The sequence below is a fragment of the Ischnura elegans genome, chromosome 5 (genome assembly GCF_921293095.1).
Source record: "Ischnura elegans chromosome 5, ioIscEleg1.1, whole genome shotgun sequence".
Lineage (NCBI taxonomy): Eukaryota > Metazoa > Arthropoda > Insecta > Odonata > Coenagrionidae > Ischnura > Ischnura elegans.
In genome coordinates this window covers 66,978,034-66,994,507 of record NC_060250.1, presented here as the reverse complement: position 1 = coordinate 66,994,507, position 16,474 = coordinate 66,978,034, and the positions used below count along the sequence as shown (strand labels likewise).

General features: G+C 36.9%; 1 long non-coding RNA gene across 1 annotated transcript in view; it reads right to left on the bottom strand.

Moving 5' to 3' along the window:
* Nucleotides 1-16,254, bottom strand: part of LOC124159837 — a 37,597-nt gene extending 21,343 nt beyond the window's left edge. The window contains exon 1 of the long non-coding RNA XR_006865024.1: nucleotides 16,159-16,254. This is a non-coding gene — a long non-coding RNA (uncharacterized LOC124159837). The remainder of the gene's footprint in view (nucleotides 1-16,158) is intronic.
* Between the last annotated feature and the right edge of the window lie 220 nt (nucleotides 16,255-16,474).

Below are 16,474 nucleotides of genomic sequence, written 5' to 3'. Positions count from 1 at the left end.
GCATATGTGGTAGAGAGCGAGAGAGTAAAGGTAGAAGGAGGAGTGCGATAATTCTCTACGTTCCCAAGGTTTTTCTGAGATGAGACCGAGGAAATGAGGGCATTTGTTAGCCTTCAATATGGAGGGGAGGTAAGAAAAAATTAAACTGGGAAATTTTCCAAATCATCCCTCTTGGATGACTAAAATGGCTTTTTCAGTCATCAGCGGTTACTAATTAGGTAATTTCAATACTGCTACTTTATCAAAAATATGGCTTTTGTACATTTTAATCTAATAAATCTTAATAATGACAATTAAAATATCTTTAGTAAATGTTCCTTTCCCAAGTTACAATAAATAAAATTTCACTATCAATTTTACTTCACAATTACACTTTACTTTACAATTTACTAACCCTTCTATACTGAAAAAAATTCTGCATTCATCTGTGGTGCAACGAAGAAAAATATATTCTTTTAGAATTGGTGTTGATTATCATTCAATTTTAATTATTTGTAATTATTAACCACATATCTATTAAGAGTTTTCGGAAATGGGAAAAAATCAAAAGGCACAAAAGAAATAATTAATATTTGGATTAAGTTTATGGCTGTGTACTACATTGACGAGAATTAAATCTACGTCTAAGTAAAATTTTGGTAATGTTAGTCATCTACTCCTCACCATGAACTTTCCAGAATGGAGAGTATGCTATAGTGACTCTTCGGCCCACGATAAAGATAGGTGTAAAAAACAATCCTTCTCACCTCTCCTTGCAAATTACTGCCGTCACGAAAAATAGCGAATGGTAACACATAATACCGTCCTCTGATACATATACGAAGGGATATCAAATTTACTGAATTTAATTGATCTATTTAGATCCCATAGCTCTTATATAATTTCACACCGCATTTCATAATATTTACTATCATAAACATCTAGGAACTAACTAAAGTTATTTTCAAAAACGATTGCCTAAAATATGGCTCCATAACAAGTTATAGACTCCTGTATTTTTAAAGTGCTGATGCCGAAACCCTCTAAGCTTTAGACCCATATCTGAAATGTTCATCTGGAGAAAAACAATTGAACATATAACTTCAAGTTCGGCAAATAAGCATCTCGAACCCAAGGTCTACTAATATACGAGCTCGTTGCTCACTACCAATTCAGAGATAACAGGTTCTCCGAAAATATATTGCATTCAATGAACACCAATCAATTTTCGATTAAGAACCATGAGTCGAAAACGCAGATTTGCGCCAAACGCATGGTATAATATTTCGCTATTTTTTATTCCATAAAGAAAATAGTACTCAGCCATAGAAATATGCTGAGACGCAGATGTAGATGCGATAGGGATGCAATAGAAATACATTTCTAAAGTAGTTCATAAAGCAAAGTTATTGCGAGTGCATCGCATGACAGGAAACACTTATTACATACCAAGTATCACAGCATAGATTTGTAAAACACCTTTTAGATGCAAAGAAAAGTATTTTAGCCATTTTTTTCTCTACATCTAAAAGGTGCAGAGCAAAAAATCATCCTTCCAAAGTATTTACAAATTTCGTACATTTTGAAATGATACGAACATACGATAACTTTTTTCGCAAACGCAGACCCTAAATCGAGCCACAATGTAAACGGGGTACACCAAATCTAAATCTTATAATTGGCTTTAGTACTCCATCTTGACGCTCTTCCACAGCCTCATGCACAACTTTATGGTACGGAGCAATAACAACAATGACAATCACGTCGAACATATGAAATTGAGTCTCTCTCGAAAACGCGGAATTTAGCAGCTGAGATAATTCATAAGCCACAAGTTACTCTACAAAAGAAGTCAAGGTTGTTCTAAGCGTCACCTTCAACAACAATTCAGGGGGTTTAGGGTCTAACGAGAGAGTTGAGCTCAGCGTGATTTTATAATCAAGAGGTCATTATCCAGGACGCGCTCTGCAATAACCGAGGAAAATTTGAAGTTGAATTATGCGCACAACACAGCTGATCCCAAATGCCTCGGTCGACCACGATTCTAATTAAGATTATTTAAGCTGAATTTGCCTCGGCCGATCAAAGGCGAACGCCTCCATATAATCTCCACCAACATACTCTAAGCGCTATCTTTTTTCATCGAAAAGATGCAAAGCAAAAAACTTAAAATCATTCCAACAAGAGTCTTGCGTGATCTTAAGATTCTAATCCACGGAATAATTTTTAGAAGAATAATATATTTATAAAGGAGGAAAATAACTCCAGATAAGATTTCCAGAAGATTTCTTTTTGCAATTGCAATAATTATGAACATTTCCCGACTAAAGCTTCTTTTGTGATGTTTTAAGAGCTAACTGTCTTTCTCATACCTTATGCTTTTTATCTGATATTACCTCTAAATATTTCTTTACAAATTATGTAAATTTAGAAATAACAGCCGATTATTTTCCACCTGACTTTAACCAAAGGAACTCAAAATATTTTTGATTGTCATTTCAATAAAATGTACAAAACTATGCTGGAAAAAAAGCTGTCGAAATACAGTTTTAAAGTAAATCACGAAATTAGGAGCACTAATAGCAAAAACACTTAATGAATCAACAATTATTGTAATCAAATGAGAAGACTTCGCCAATTTCACGCATGAGCTCGGCAATCGATTAATATAAGTGCTAGAATATGATGGATAACCATGTGCAACGAAGACGTGATGCATTTTGGAGCATAAGCCATTTATTCGTAACGTGAAACGTGATTGAAACAGTATTTCACGTAACGTGAAATTTAATAAAGACGCCTCAGTTGACAAAAGGCCCAGCAAAATTCATGTTTCTTTCCCCTACATAATTTATCGCTGAAGCGAATTTACCGAAATTATGACGAGGCAAGCGGTAGAAAAATAGGAGTTAATTTCCAAGAAAAAATTATACAAAATCTAAACGCTCAAACACAGAAATTCCTGAGATTCACATTTATGTCAATTGGAAACATATGCAAGAATCTAACTACTAAAAATTTGCTTCATACTGTAGCATAATAATAATATTTATTATACGGACCAATGTCCTTTTCCAAATCATTACAATAAGTATAGTTTCATAAGAGAAAACATAGATTAGACATTTTGATGTACAAATGCATTTAACATATTTTTGATAAATAAAAAATACCTGTTTATTCATCAAGTCTGTTGAAAACTCTCATTATTCTAAAATCGGTAGGTGACACATGCAATTCGTTCCGACATGAAGAATGCGAAAAAGGTGGTGAGATCTAGACAGAACTCGAGGAAACCTTAGCTTAACTAAATATAATAGGTAGTAACACTTATTGTGATTATTTAGCAATAAGTTTAAGAAAATTATTCCAATTTCTTTCTTACGCGCAGATAGCATGTGAATATTGAGTAAATTCAAATTATTTTCGCATTCATCACTTTGATCATTAACATAATTTATAATTAAGATCCGTTTAACATAAACCATTTGACTTAACGCATTTCGGCTAATCTTTTAAAGTTGTGACCCTCTAAAGACTATTTCTTGCTATCGGCTAAGCCTCAGGTTTTTCGCAAAACACCAACGGAGACGTTCAAAATTGCGAACAAGATCCAACGTTTATAATGCGACAATTTATGCTCAAGGGAAGCTCCTCACGCGGGAGAAGTGATTGAATTATTCTGGCCTTTGCATAAAAGAGTAATATTCAATTTAAAATCTCAACGAACCACTAGGAAGGCCTTCAGATCTCTCCAATGGGATACGATTCAGCGACGGAAAACCACTCCCTTCGGCCATTTATAATCTACTGACGCGTTGATTTAAAGGAAAGCGGTCTGAACCAGAAGATTAGAAATGTCAGAGGAAAGAATATTTAAGAAGGAGGAGCAAGTTTTTTCAATTACTCCATCTCAAGGGGATTTTCCTCCCAGCATAATCTGAATTCGTAACCATTACTAACGGCTGAAATGTAGCTATGATATTTATTTTTGTGGTAAGGTGTAAGGATGGATACAGGATTTTTTCTAGGGGGGCAAATGAGCGTGAAAGTAAAACGGTCCTCTCATATTTGGGATTTAGAACAACATACGATAATTACTGTATGAACTATATTCTTCGCCTCCATTCTCCGTAATAAAAAGCAAAACAGCACTAAAGAGAACGGGACCATATTAAAAATCTTGTCGTTTTTTCAGCGTTAAGCATCTATTCTTAAACGTGCCCCCGTGCCCTCCCTAAATCTTTCTATGGTAAGGTGCCTATCAAGGGCTAGGTACTCCCTTTATAACAACTTCACTTCGCTACGAAAATATAATGTAGCCGTTATTCAAAAACAGCCTCAGAGATTTAAGTGCATTTGGTGATGATATTTAGGATATGATATTCTATGAGAGAGATTGAAAGAATAACGAGAAGCACCTTTCAAAACACCAACAACTATTAAATAAAAGCGAAGTTATCACTTTCTTATTAAACGGAGATGTATTTAATTAATGTAGTCTACCGATTAAGGTAGGTTTGAGATAATTTTTACATTTTATCATGTGCATATCGCATTTCCACCTCGTGATGTTTGAAACTATTTCATACGACGGCTCATATAATCATAAAATGAACACTATCCAGTGTAATTGAAAACCTATATGAAAAGGCTTCTACGAAAACAAAAAATAACCTAAAATTTACTATCGATACTGAAAACTCCAATGCCTACAAGACGGATGAATTTAAAAAATCACAATGTCTTTCCATTATGAACACATTGATACGACTAATCGACAAAAAAATGAAAATTTAGGGAATACGGAAGTGATAATCATTAAGAATAAAAACTGATTCGCTCCCAAAACTCGTAATTACCAAATGGATTTTCTGGTTTATATAATTTTTCTTCTATTACCAGCTAATTATACCTCCACTCGACTCAAAGGCTACATAGGGAATTTATCCCTTAGGTAATTATGGGAAACGCTGGCGTGGAATGTTAAAGAATGCTAAAACGGCTGAAATGTTCCTCGCGTGAGGAAGTGTAATAGCCCCAACACCGAAATGATTAAGAGCTCTCCGCTCATTATTCATCCATCAATAATAATATTTTTTGAAAGGCAGTCTGATGAACGGCATTGAAGATTTATATCGGGACGACAACCAAGCATTCTCTATCAAGTCTGAAAATACCGGCAGAACATGCCTTTTCATTAAGTTAGACAGCAGAATCACACCCCACCCTATCGCTCTTAAGAGCCATTACGAGAGAAGCAGCCGTTGGGATCACAAGAATAACGCTTCTAGGCATAGTTGGTCCGCGTCGGAATGGATGGCATTAAATTTTAATTGCGAACTAAAATTTTTATATTATCTACCCATTAAATACCCAATGCGGATGCATTGAATTCAAGGTATCCCTAGCAAGCCTAGGACGCGGATGCCTTTAATTAAACGCATCGGTCCCCTAGTGCATCTTAATCCGCCAGTTTTCTCCACGTCTTCTACTAGACCCTGCAATTGTGCCCCGTGTCTAGTGTGTCTTTCGCAGTGATTGGACACGCGTCGCTTGCTTATATCAGAATATTTGCCTCCACATTGCATATAATATTTTCACAAAATATTAGTTCCACGCGACGGTGTGTTTTGATAATTTTACAGCAGGGATGTACGAGTTTTACTCGAGTCAAGTAATTGGTACTCGACTCGAGTGGTTCGAGTAGTACTATGAATGTCGAGTCGAGTAGTTTCGGTTACAGAGCTGTAGAGGCTAGTAAGTTCAGAAATCTGCTGACAGGAAGCGCTATCATGAAACTCATGTAATAATATCGTTTTTAAAGTCGATAAGTCGTAGTAATCCCTTAAGCTAGGAGTTTCAGCTTTTTTATACGTAGCAGTCAACCACTATAGTAGTCCACGAGGGCGCCGAATGCCTTTACGTCAGCAGCGGCGGCCGACGGTCTTACGACCCGGCGCGGCAGAGTAATCGGAGTGGACCGCTGCATCGCTCATACTTTCTTATGCGATACTTTTTTACTACCATGCTTTCTTTACTCATTCCCCGAGAGAAAACGTAAAAATTGTTAGGATTTCTATGGACAAAATGCAATTTTTAGGTTTAAGTGGACAATGTCGGTTTTTCCCGGAATTCGACATCACAAGTGGTGCCTTTTTTTCTTTCTTTTAGTCTTTTAGAGTCCTTGGAAATCTTTTAGCCTTTTTGAGTACCACGCACGCCCGATTTCGTGTATTCCTTTGCTGAGTTTAGTTTCCTTCTTGAACTAATAAAAAATACTTCCTATGGTTGCCATTCTCGACTCGACTCGATACTCGTGAGTAGTTTTCAACACGACTCGATACTCGACTCGAAATCTAAAATTACTACTCGCACATCCCTATTTTTCAGCATTGAGTGTGAGTGTGTTAACATCAATACTCCTCGTGCTGCTGCCATCCATAACGCGGTAACAGCATTAACAATTTTGCGAATGATCTATCAAGTATTAGTTAAATAATTAACTACATATTTTTAAATAATCCATGATAGTAGTTTCCTAAATTAAGTGGTAAGATTTCGATTATAATTGATAACAGTTCATTATTCTTTTTCAGGTACCCAGCACAGAACATTAAAAACTATTTCAGTGGGAAATCCAAAATTTCACCGGAACCGTTGGCCGAGAAAGTTGGGTGATACATTGGCATTACAATACTTTCGTGACATTGAGATCGTATTGTTTGCGCCACATGAATAAAGCCTAAAATTACCTTAAGAGCGACTCTACTTCATAAATAAGAAATTCAGCAAGTTTTTAACCTGTTCGTCGAAAAATGTTTCAAATACTGTTTTTAATGTTGCACAATGTTTTCATTCAAATTTTTGAAATAGCCAGGTGCTACCCATTAAATTAAGCGCAATGATTGCTTTGATATTCTATATGAGAAGTTCCAGGTGAGATCCCGTAAAACACGCATTGTAACTAACAAAGAAGTCCTAACGTAAGATTCTTCACGCGAAGTGTTATTGCATCCGAAATCTCCAATTAGTTTGTGTGGTGCGACTTGCCCCCAGTTCAAGTAATGACCCTCCATGAAGATGAATGTGCAATAAGGAAGAGAATCATTGCCTGTCTTCTATCGTAATCACGTAACCACAGGACTAAACCCGAGGGAACCCGACGGGGGATACCAGTTAAATTATGATCGTCTAGGCGACGCAACTTCGGTATATATTTGAATTTTTCATACCTTCGTTCATTGCTCCCGAAGTATTCACCTCTAATATGCCATTCCAAACTCTCAATCATTACTTCAAAGTCTAGTTATCTCTTTCAATGATTGTGGATGATAAATATTTCAGTATCATATGTGGCTGTAATCGGATATATATCATAATTTATTTAGTGATGGATTTAACATTCCACCTTCTAGTATATAATACTTTTTACATTCGATAGCCCATTAATGCCAATCGGCAATCAATAACATATTTTGCTGTTACGCAGTAAATGAGAAAATATAAAGGGCCTATCAAGTATAATAGGAAGTAATTGTCTTAATAACAACATATGTGCCAAAGGGTGGATAATATCAAAATATGTGTAAAAGGTGCCAACTTAGGTTGACCCAGGTTTTATACTTACCTACAATCGCTTTAACTCAAAAATGCATAAGCAAAAAATTAATTAAAAAAAAATGGAAGGCACAAGGCATATGTTTAAGTCTTATTATCGAATATTATGAAATGATTATACTGTTTACTTTTGCACCAATTTTCATTTATGTGCGTTGTTAATTTTTTTTTCTGTCACTACTTCGACAAATTCTTTCTCCATTTGTGAGAGAGGCGTAGAAGTAAAAATTTTGTGAGCGTATACGTCTGCCTAACTTGTACTTGGATGGATGGTCAACCCCAAAACAAAATATCCATGAGAGGACCTATTTCCTCACACATTACTGAGTAAGAAGATGTATTGTGTTAGACAGAAGAATAAAGCTTACATACATTTTTATTTTTTATATAATATGATGCTCGACTAAATCCTTGTAAGCCAGTGTCTCAGTAATATGCAACTTTACTATGGTTGGTTTTATCAATAGAAAATTATTTCCTCGCCTTTATATTGACCGTATTGTAGGCTTTATGTAGGTAGGTATTATGATGTATTGACCGATTTGTAGGTAGAGAATACTCATCATTCATGATAATGTGAAAAATATGCTTTCTTTCAGTCGTTTAAGAAAATTTTATAACAATCAGATTACAAAATTTTCTTTGTTAATCCATTTATATCGAAAGGAAAATACAAATATCGAGTACAAATAAGTTTATTCGATTTTTCCTAATTATTTTCTTCACATTCGTTCGTGGATCACCCAACTAAGACAAAAAAGACGAACACCAATAATGTAAAATAGGAATCCTGAAATAAAACACGTCTTATAAATCCTAGCTGCTTTGGGGCTGTTTCTCATATTTATTTCCTAAAAATAAGTTTGAATTTATAGAAGAGACCAAATATCTGTTTCATCTGACGCCTTGATTAAACTCCATGCAAAATATATGCCTGGACGATTGACACCCTACGCAAGAAATATACTGTCGCGTATTCACTGACATTTAGTTGCGGTCTAACTCTTGGCTCCACGCATGAACGATGTGTAGGTGCAATGAAATGATTTTACAGTCAGCCTTCACAAATTTTGCGACAGATGACGTCAGCAAATAAAGGTATTTTTATATTACATGTTACAACCATCCATTGATGAAGCTGCAGCACGACGAAGCGCTTCTGCATCCATGTACAGAAAAATACCAGGTGTTTCAGAATCTCAAAATGGATGATAACGCGCAATCATATTGCTGATACTCGCTCAAAGCTCTCGTTTAATTAAGCTCAGAGATTAATTGTTACATACAATTATAATCGCACATTTTCGTTCAAACTTAACTATTAAAGGTCCTTAAAAATCTAAAGTATTAAATAAAATGTCGAAAAGGCCATAACCAAGAAAAACTGTTTTCATGGAAACTTCAAAGTGCATACATGTTAATATATTTGCGCTGCCAAAGCTCAGTAGCTAAGGAGTTGCGACCCCATGTTTATGAACAAAAAATGCTTAAAATTGTCTCCCCTACATTTCTCTCCATTGCTTTTCGGGTTAGATGCGTCGAAGTTGAGTTCTGATAACATTTCGTGGCCTAAGCTGGTCACGTCTTCAGATCAGATCTGAGCCAAGGTGGCTAGAAGAGAAGGTCATTCCGAAAGAGTATACAACGTAATCTGATGGCTAATAACGATATTTATGTTGTAACTCATAAGACTTTGATGCGGAAAGGCGATATCACAACCAGGTTCCTGCTTGTTATTCCCTGGCATACGTCTACGTTTGGAACTCCGTGACGTCACGCCCGCACGGCCGGTTCAGCTGAGATCACCTCTTAATATACGCACCTTGGGTCTGAACATGGCCACGAAACGTCATCAAAACTCAAATTCGACGCAGCTAACCCGAAAAGCAATGGAGAAAAATGCAATCCAGCGCTGCGAAAGCATCAAACAAAAATGTCTCCCCTACCTCCTCCTCAAGTATTGCAGATTCCTCCTGAACCATCTCTGTAGACTCAGTACGCTTGAATTTATTTTTTCACTCAACATTTCTTTCACGAATAGTCGACTGTCCGTTTATGAAACTAGACTCACGCGGGAGGTGCCGGGTACCGTTTCGTGACTAGACTCGATCGGCAAGCTTTGTATCTCATGAGGAAGGGACGGGGAACGGAGTTCGCTTGGCATTGAAAGCGTGCCTCTCCCCCTCACAACGAGAGGAGAGTCGGGATCGCCTCGGGGCGGCAGGTTCACCGCTCGCCCGTGGTGGGGTTTACGTAACGCCCGCCCGCCCCCCAACGCAAAGGGCGCCCACGCGCTTCGAATTTTCCAGAGCGTCAACCCGAGGACTCCCACTACACCCACACCGGAATTAGAAGAGAGTGAGGGGAATCTAGATGAAACAATTTGCAAGAGGATTATTAGGGATATGCAGAGCTGAGTACTGACTCGACCCGAGGGTTGATTCGGATGCGTGAGAGCAGAGCTCACCCCTGAGTAAACCGTAGGGGTGTTTCCCACCATAATTAAAAGAGATATGGTGAGAAGGATCTAGATGAACCAATTTGTAAGTGAAATTTTTCAATTTTCAATATTTATCCGGGATGCAGGGCAGACTAAAAAGTCCCATCTTCCATCTAATCCCTAAGAATTGAAAGAGAGAGGGTGAGAGAGATGTAGATGAACCAATTTGCAAGCGGATTATCACGGATGCAGAGCAGAGTTTGCGGAATGAGTGATGCAAGCATGGTTTGAGGTGACTCCTACCGCGTATCACTCACTCACTGTACGATTTCACACTTTCCTGGCTAATGGAATGAATGAACTTCTCCCGAGTTTGCACGCGGGTCAGAAATATTAAGGTAGGCAGACTGTAATTGGCTGCCTTAACATTTCTCACCCGCGCGCAAACCCGGGAGAAGTTTATTCACTCACTCACTGATTCAGCCCGAGGGGTGATTAGGATATGTGACGGCAGAGCTCACCCCGTAGTAATCCACAGGGGTTTGATACAAAATTTTCAGAATAGCGGCGTCAGCTCCTTTCCCTGAGGTACCCCACGTTGCGAGGATTGTTGTTAGGAACGTCCGTTGGCTTTATTCATCTAGGGCCCTCTAATTTTCCCACTGCCTCTTATGCGCGTAAGTTCTTATGGCAGTACCACACTATATTTTGGTGCATCCCGGGTAAAAATTTTCAACCTCCGTCAATCACAGGAGGTGGTTAGCTGGGTATCATTAAGACGGTTTCTAGGCGGTTTCCACGGGCAGATCAAAGCGGGGGCGCCCACTCAATTATTATGCCCCATTCTGAAACAAGTAATCCTCCATCTGCATTAATCTGCAGGTAGCTAAGTACTCAGGGTTAAATTTTTATAGTAGATTCATTTACTAGACTACAATTGACGTTTAATTTTCATAATACGACAAAAACTTCCGGTCCATACCACATAAATGACTGTAAATGGCTAAAAATGTTACGAATAAATGAGTACATATATTTATTTAGGAAGTTTTCATGCGTTTTCTCAATTCACCCAAATTTATGCTAAATGTCGGCGAATAGCGCTTGCGAATTTCTTCTTTCTAATCGAGATACTCAATCTTATAGAGAGCGTCTTAAGATTGTTTTGAAGAGCTCGAATTTAAAAAAATTACATCACCCCTCCGTGGTCTGCAACCATTCATACCCCAGGAAAATGTATTTTATTTATTTATTCCCATGCCACCGAAAACAGCATATTTGGCCTTTTACATTAGGATTTTCGACTAATTTTAACGATTACACGTGCAGAAATAACCAGGCCCCGGATGGGGGCAACCTACCCAGGTAGTCTCGCACTTTACCCCACCACCACCGAGGGTGGCAAACGTGGATACATTTTTTTGAAATTTTAACCATATATGACGGCATAATTGGATAAAAATTAACTAATGGCTCATTTAATCACAACTAATTCCAGTAAACCAAATATCTCTCGCCTCAATAAAGCGGTCACCTCCCTAAGCGCCCAATTTACTTCAACGCGCTCGGTGGGCGCTCAAGACATGATTCACTGTGTTGGGTCCTTAGGAACCAGCTATCGCCTAGCAACAATGGCCCTAGCATTGACAAGAAATTTGAAACCTATGCTCACTAATAGGTTGACTCAATGGAAAAATAAGCAAAAAAATCAGCAGCACATTTCATTCATTAGGTGCGAATTCATAGTTATGTAATATAAAGGTTTCCTGAGGAAGAAAAAAGACTGGAGAAATTCCGCTAAAAACTCACACATTTTATTTCTCATAATAAAAGCTTCGGTTGTAAGTTGTAATAAAATGAGCCACTAATTAACTGCATAAACAATAATGAGGTGTTAAGAACATGGTTAGAATTTCAAAAATTTTAATCAGTCATTAAGTCCCCACTGTTATTTTGTAGACATATTTTAGACCACTAATGATAATGACAAAGCGAAAAATATTTTTATGGGGTGTCGGCTAGGATAATGGCTCAATTCTATGGCATTCCAGGCCTGACTATTCTCAGTAGCAGATAGATGTAAGAGTAATACATGTCCATTCCAGAGTTTTTTTCGAGGAGCATACTAACTGCGTCCGTAAGATGTATCTACTACATCTTTCATTCCCCGTCGCCATCTGCTCGAGGTGAATTCCCCAAGGCGCCAAAAAGTCGCCAAGCCTTTCTACGACATCCACATTGGAATTACACAAAAAACACCTCATGCGCTTGTGATCACGTGTTTTTTACACGGTTACTATCACATTAAAAGGTGAACAAAGGTGCGAAAAATGTTCCCACTTTAACGTATCGTAATTAAAACAGGTGAAAAAGATTTATTAAACCTGTAAAATTGCTTTCCATTCCAACTGCATATTACGAAATGTGGAAAAGGGAGGCAACTGCTTACACTAAGAAAATTAATTCCGGCAGCTAGGTAAGATTTAAACGCTGAAATATTGCGCGGACGAAACGGATAAATGTAAAGGTATTTTCACGAATGATAAAAATAAGAATTTGTAAAAATTATATGTCCCATGCTTTCATAACTTTACAACTCCTTTGTAGTTAACTAGAAATAGAATTTTTAATGATTTCGTTTTTAAACACCTACAGGCATTACACAATAAATAACTCTAAAAAATTGGATATGAACACTTTCCTTTGATGTCCCACCAAATGCCCATGGTTGAGTGCCCTTTGCTCAATAAAACATTCACAGAAAGACCCAGCTTGTTGATGACACTAACGCATAACAAATGGTTTTAAAATACCAATATTTTCTAAAAATAATTGTTTAAATAGAATATTAACACTTGTCAAAAAGAACTGAACTTTTTCAAGCCAAATTTTTTGCATATTAAAAATATGATTTAGTTAAAAATCAAAATCCTTTTAAATATGGTTACTTTAATTTTAAATTTTAATTATTTATATCAAATAAACATAATACATATGGGTAACAGAACAAATAGATTTGATTTTTACGCAGCATCCTGAGAGCATCCATACTTGAGAACTCTTGAAAATTTTGGAAGATAAAAAGAAGCTTAATTTTATAATTGATCATTAATATATTTTTATTGCTCCTCAAGCATTTTAAAATATCATAGATGCAAAGTTTGGAGTTTCAGGTGACCCCAGAGGCGTTGGCGACCTGTTGATTGGATCACTTTCGGAAAACAATCTTAATATTTTGTATCTTTGAACAACAACAAATATTCATTAAAAAAACTTTTAATACATACGTAAAGGTAGAATCACGAAAAACTTTAACACTGGTGCTTTAAAAAGCTCCTTTGAGGACCTCCTTAATTCGTTTAATTTTTTATTTAGACTTCCACCTCAACGGGTATTGCACTGTATTCTACTAGATTTATACTCGCGAAAAGGTCAGAGAGTGGCACAGGCAGCTCCCACGAGGACGCGAAGAAGGGCATTGACGTGGCCGAACGAAGGCCAGACACCTTGACCGTCTCCGGCGACTTGCGACTCTTGACCGAGGTGCGCTACGTGGCAGGAAGACGAGAGCCCTCCACGTGTAGAGCAGGCTGCTCAGAGATAAAACTACGCTTGACACACGAATACCAAATCCACGCATCAAAGGTGCCACCCAAGCCTCGATCGGATCCAAGAGGGAGTTGGTCCTCAAGGCATTAGTTCCCAATGACCCCTGCAGCGTTCCATACTTATAAGTAGGCTGTATTCAAAATAAGTTAGGAAATTTTCTGGAAAGCAACCTGTGATTACGGAGAGCTCCACTCAACCGATCGTTTTCAGTAATTTCTGTATCTTTATTTTATAAATCAATCCATCGGGATTTCCTCTAAACAAATTAAACCTCCTATGATAACAAATATCATTGAGAGACATAAATATTAGCAGCTTTAAATTGTGGGAGAATGTAATTACATATTTTAAAAGGTTCAAAAAATCTTTAAATTTCCTCCTTTGATTTCTGTAGCAAGGACACAATATATGCATAAATACTAATTACAATATTTATCCCTTTATTAAGAAAACCCGTCTCAACTATTCCCACATGGCATTTTATACGTTTATCTAATATATATAAAATTCTCGTGTCACGCATTGTTGTTTCCAAACTCCTCCGAAACGGCGGTATTCCTATAAAATTTTTGTGTCTGTTCAGTGGGACTGAGAATATGTTGTAAACTATTTTTCATTCTTTTCCAGGGCCCATGAGGCCCTGGAATGGGCCCTGAGTCATTACCATAAGAAATACATGTAAAGTTCGCTTTTAATGGCTGCAGACCTTTTTTCTTTTGCATATTCAAATTAGTGATAATGGTTACATTAAGGTGAGATATATACCATTGGAAAGAAAAAGAAATTCAAATTATTATTCTTGCAATCGAATTTCGTTTTCACGTGATTTACGGTGAATTTAGAAAAATAAATCCAAAAAAAGCTGAATTTTTAGCGTTTTTGGCTCACTGTTCCCTTGACGACCGTCAGTATTGTTTATGTATTTTGACATTCTATTCCATCGATACAGTTTGCGATACCAGCGACACTTTAAATTTGCCACCTGAGTTTTTGAATTTATTTGTTTTGCCAGTCACCGTTCGCATCCATCGCACCGTTTAGAACAAGGTTGGATCTCCATTTAAATATGCTTCGTGATTTGAACCCACCACGGCTGTGCAATGGCACGCGATTAGTCATTAAAAATTGATGAAAAAAGTTGTCGTACTTATTCAATGGGAAGTTCTAAGGAGAACTTGTATCACTCCCACGAATGCCTATTGTTCCGGTAGATGTGCCGATAGAATTCAAACGGCTTCATTTTCAAATCAAATTGACATTCGCAAAGACATTCAATGAATGTCAACGCCAAACGATGTCTGTTGGCGGCTTAGATTTTGCTACATCGTGTTTTTCACACGGATAATTAATTATACGTGGCATACTCTCGCGTGGGTAAACCATTCAGTAGTTTCAGTTGGTCAAAGATGAACTCACTAAAAATATCCTTCACTCCATTGTACTAAGGGACCGATAATGTTTATTTTTTTAATTGTCATAATTTTTTAAAGTGATGTCATTTGAAAAGTTTGCCAGGTCAGCTAGTTGCAATATATAATTGGTATTGAGCATCATAATTTATCAAAATAAATTTCTTTTTTTATTTCAAAACATAAATGCAATAACGTTTAAGAGGAATCGTGAATCAATTACATTTCCCAGGAAATGAAATTTCCTCCTAGGCATGCCTGTTTAAATTTGACAGTGATCTACTTACATAACATGTCATTTATCAGGAAGGTTGAGGAGGCACAGGACCCTTCTATGGTGGAATGAGCATAGCAGTTTCTTTTTCTTGGGTGAGCAATTGATACCGAGACCTTGGATACACCAATTGTCTCGATGATTTGATGTTTTTTATATTTCCCGAATTCGTAACATAATGCAACTAGGTCATTCGACATCTGACCACAATAATGAAGAAATGACAACTGCGCCTATTACTCCGCACTTCGATACGAATTGACCGAGATTTCCTGAGCACACTCAACAAACAGATAATGATGTCCAAATGGCCACCAACGGCAATAGAGTAATGTTAGCGAATCATGGGAAAAACAAGCATCAAACACGAAGGAATAGTTGGTTCGAATACCCTTTGATATTTTCTCAGACGAGCAAACGACTTCATTTCACCATAACATAAAAATACAATAATTACAAGGCCACACACATTCTGCCATTATAGATATTTGTGAGTGCTCCTTCACTTGTTTGAAATACGAGTTTCGTCAAAAATCGACCAAAGCATTAGAGAAACTAGCATAAAAACGGATAGGAGCAATCGAATTATAACCGCATCACGCAAGTGAAGATGAAAAGTTATGATTCTGAGTATTAAGGCAATAACATATATAAAATAATATCTAAATATGCGGTATAAATCGATGAACAAATACTTTAAAAGCAAGATTACCAAATAGTACTGGCGTTCTAAAGGAGCCAGTTTCCATTAAGAAAAAGGCCATAATTCCAAACTCAATTATCCAAATAAGAAACGTGGATTTGTAAAAAAAAAATATTATACATACCTTCAAATGTATTAATCATTCCTGCGTGCATGAGTGTTGGATTCCTGGTGTGAGTGATACAGATCTGATGAATGCGAGAAAAGACGCGGATGATGAAGATGCGCTGAAAAGAGTTAAAATGAGAAACAACATACCACACCAAATACTTGAGAAAATCATTGTTTTAACAGACGACAATAAGAAAAATATGGTTGACATTAAATTTGATAAATGAATATTTCTTAACCTTTTTATTGAATACATATATATGCCTCGATGTTAATGAAGATGTTAAGGCTCCCATCTATACCTAATTATATACATTAAATTTGAAGAA